We start from the raw sequence: 4,195 nt of genomic DNA, 5'->3' as shown, positions 1-4,195 counted from the left end.
TGGGAGGGGGATGAGAAACGGAAGGGAGGCACAATTGGAGTGAAACACAGAGAAATACAGGGGAAAAGCCAGAGGGGTGGGTGAATGTAGTGCATTTAAGACACAAGTTGCATGGAAAATTATTTTAGTACAAGTCGTTAGATGTTTGTTTTTGTTAGGCACTGATATGATGGGCCGAAGGGCCTTTTTCTGTGCTGTACACCTCTATGACTCTTGAGAGTAAGGCAGATGAGTTGAAGATGTTGACGAACACATGGGGATATGATATAATTGCCAGCACAAGGACATGGTAGAAGGAGGGGCAGGACTGGCAGCTGAATACTCCAGGATATAGAACCTTCAGGTCAAAAATTTGGGGGGGGGGGGAGGGGAGGGGGGACGGCTCATCAGAAAAGTCTATAAAACAGGCACAGAGTTGGTCCTCATTTCAGGTCACATGGTACAAGTGTCAATGGGGAGACATTTTGATGCGAGTGACTCTGAGTCATATTTAAAGTAGACTCTTCTTAAACAATGGCACCACGTTTTCCAACCTACAGTCTTCCGGCGAATATCAATGATACAAATATCTCAGCAAGAGGCCCAGCAATCACTTCTCGAGCTTCCCACAGAGTTTTCGGGTACACCTGATCAGGTCCTGGGGATTTATCCACCTTTAACTGTTTCAAGACATCCAGCACTTCCTCCTCTGTAATCTGGACATTTTTCAAGATGTCACCATCTATTTCCCTACAGTCTATATCTTCCATATCCTTTTCCACAGTAAATACTGATGCAAAATATTCATTTAGTATCTCCCCCATTTTCTGTGGCTCCACACAAAGGCCGCCTTGCTGATCTTTGAGGGGCCCTATTCTCTCCTAGTTTCCCTTTTGTCCTTAATATATTTGTAAAAACCCTTTGGATTCTCCTTAATTCTGTTTGCCAAAGCTATCTCATGTCCCCGTTTTGCCCTCCTGATTTCCCACTTAAGTATACTCCTACTGCCTTTATACTCTTCTAAGGATTCACTCGATCTATCCTGTCTATACCCGACATATGCTTCCTTCTTTTTCTTAACCAAACCCTCAATTTCTTTAGTCATCCAGCATTCCCTATACCTACCAGCCTTCCCTTTCACCCTAACAGGAATATACTTTCTCTGGATTCTTGTTATCTCATTTCTGAAGGCTTCCCATTTTCCAGCCGTCCCTTTACCTGTGAACATCTGCCTCCAATCAGCTTTCGAAAGTTCTTGCCTAATACCATTAAAATTGGCCTTGCTCCAATTTAGAATTCCAACTTTTCGATCTGGTCTATCCTTTTCCATCACTATTTTAAAACAAATAGAATTATGGTCGCCGGCCCCAAAGTGCTCCCCCACTGACACCTCAGTCACCTGCCCTGCCTTATTTCCCAAGAGTAGGTCAAGTTTTGCACCTTCTCTAGTAGGTACATCCACAGACTGAATCAGAAAATTGTCTTGTATATAGTTAACAAATTCCTCTCCGTCTAAACCTTTAACACTATGGCAGTCCCAGTCGATGTTTGGAAAGTTAAAATCCCCTACCATAATTACCCTATTATTCTTACAGATAGCTGAGATATCCTTACAAGTTTGTTGCTCAATTTCCCTCTGACTCTTGGGGGGTTCTATAATACAATCCCAATAAGTTGATCATCCCTTTCTTATTTCTCAGTTCCACCCAACTAACTTCCCTGGATGTATTTCCGGGAATATCCTCCCTCAGCACAGCTGTAATGCTATCCCTTATCAAAAATGCCACTCCCCCTCCTCTCTTACCTCCCTTTCTATCCTTCCTGTATCATTTGTATCCTGGAACATTAAGCTGCCAGTCCTGCCCATCCTTGAGCCATGTTTCTGTAATTGCTATGATATCCCAGTCCCATGTTCCTAACCATGCCCTGAGTTCATCTGCCTTCCCTGTTAGGCCCCTTTCATTGAAATAAATGCAGTTTAATTTATTAGTCCTACCTTGTCCCTGCCTGCCCTGACTGTTTGACTCACTTCTGTTCTCAGCTGTACACGTCTCAGATTGATCTCTTTCCTCACTATCTCCCTGGGTCCCACCCCCACCTACCCCCGCCCCCCCCAACCTTACTCGTTTAAATCCACCCGAGCAGTTCTAGCAAATCTCCCTGCCAGTATATTAGTCCCCTTCCAATTTAGGTGCAATCCTTCCTTCTTGTACCGGTCACTTCTAACCCAAAATAGATTCCAATGATCCCAAAATGTGAATCCTTCTCCCATACACCAGCTCCTCAGCCATGCCATTCATCTGCTCTATTCTCCTATTCCTGCCCTCACTAGCTCGTAGCACTGGGAGTAATCCAGATATTACTACCCTTGAGGATCTCCTTTTTAAATTCCTGCCTAACTCTCTGTAATCTCCCTTCAGAGTCTCAACCTTTTCCCTTCCTACGTCATTGGTTCCAATGTGTACAATAACCTCTTGAGAACATTCTGCACCCTCTCTGAGACATCCTTGATCCTGACACCAGGGAAATAACACACCATTCTGCTTTTTCTCTGCTGGCCACAGAAACGTCTGTCTGTACCTCGGACGACAGAATCCCCTAACACAATTGATCTCTTGGAAGCCGACGTACATTACATTAGAGCCAGTCTCAATACCAGAAACTTGGCTGTTCGTGCTACGTTCCCCTGAGAATCCATCACTCCCTACATTTCCCAAAACAGCATACTCTGGAAGTCCATTCCACCCTCTGTGTGAGAAAGTTGTCCCTCCTGTCTTTTGAAGACCTGTCTCCTCTCACCTTAAAAACTGTGCCCCTTTAGTCTTGAAATCCCCCCCACCCCTCATGACTTTATAAACCTCTAAAAGGTCAACCCTCAGCCTCCGACGTTCCAGGGAAAAGATCCCGGCCTGTCCAGCCACTCTCTGTAACTCAAACCCACCATTCCTGGCAACATCCTGATAAATCTCTTCAGTTTGGGTTAACGTCAAAACTTTGGCTACAGAGGGTCATCGGCCATGATGGTGTCACCAGCCGATAGACAACTGCACCATTACCACTCGAACGAAACACACTGGCAAAACCTTCTCTGCTAAACACCAGTCATTGCCCAAGACCTTCCGGGAATGAGCATTCTACATCATTGTTTTGGGGGGATTGCGCAGATCCCGCAAACTGTTAATAACTGAGAGGGAAGGAGGAAGGTTAATCATGTGAAGTTAAACCCAGGCTAACCTTTCGATACGGTTTGAGATGATTTGAAAAGCTGGTGGAAGCCGATTCCATGGGAATTGGTAACATTGGAGATCTATTTAAAAAATAAAGGTTTGGGGAGACCACAGGGAAAGTGGGGGTGGGGGATGAATTAGATTTCCTTTGAAAGAGAGAGAGACCGGGCTGGTACAGGCATGATGGGATGAAGGGCCTCTTTCTAACAGTTTAATTCCACGATGCACACTCTAAACAGTCATCATTCTGTCAAGATGCAACCAGTCTTTAATGGATAGTATACAATCAATTTGTAACCCATCTTTCCCAGCATTCTGATTCTGCTCAGAGGTTAGAAACAGTGAATGTATCTTCAGATAGCGTCTCCTCATGGTGGTACCACTGACCTCAGACAGTGCTCAACGACTCCACTACTCAATCCAAGATGGTGGAACAAGCACGGTAGGTGGTGTTCGGGCACGTGAGCTCATCCACTCCAGGCTGGCCGTGTCCTTCTCTCTCTCTCTCTCTCTCTCTCATTCTCTGTATCTCTGTCTCTCTCTCTCTCACTCTCTGTATCTCTCTCTCTCTCTCTCTCTCACTCTCTGTATCTCTCTCTCTCTCTCTCTCTCTCACTCTCGCTCTCACTCTCGCTCTCACTCTCTGTATCTCTCTCTCTCTCACTCTCGCTCACACTCTCACTCTCTGTATCTCTCTCTCTCTCACTCTCGCTCTCACTCTCTGTATCTCTCTCTCTCTCTCTCTCTCTCACTCTCTGTATCTCTCTCTCTCTCTCTCTCCCTCTCTGTATCTCTCTCTCTCTCTCTCTCTCACTCTCGCTCTCTGTATCTCTCTCTCTCTCACTCGCTCTCACTCTCACTCTCTGTATCTCTCTCTCTCTCACTCTCGCTCTCACTCTCTGTATCTCTCTCTCTCTCTCTCTCTCTCACTCTCTGTATCTCTCTCTCTCTCTCTCTCTCACTCTCGCTCTCACTCTCACTCTCTGTAT

This window comes from Chiloscyllium punctatum, chromosome 17 (genome assembly GCF_047496795.1).
Source record: "Chiloscyllium punctatum isolate Juve2018m chromosome 17, sChiPun1.3, whole genome shotgun sequence".
NCBI classification, from domain to species: Eukaryota; Metazoa; Chordata; class Chondrichthyes; order Orectolobiformes; family Hemiscylliidae; genus Chiloscyllium; species Chiloscyllium punctatum.
The sequence above is the reverse complement of the archived record's forward strand: the minus strand, read 5'-3'. Positions refer to the sequence as shown.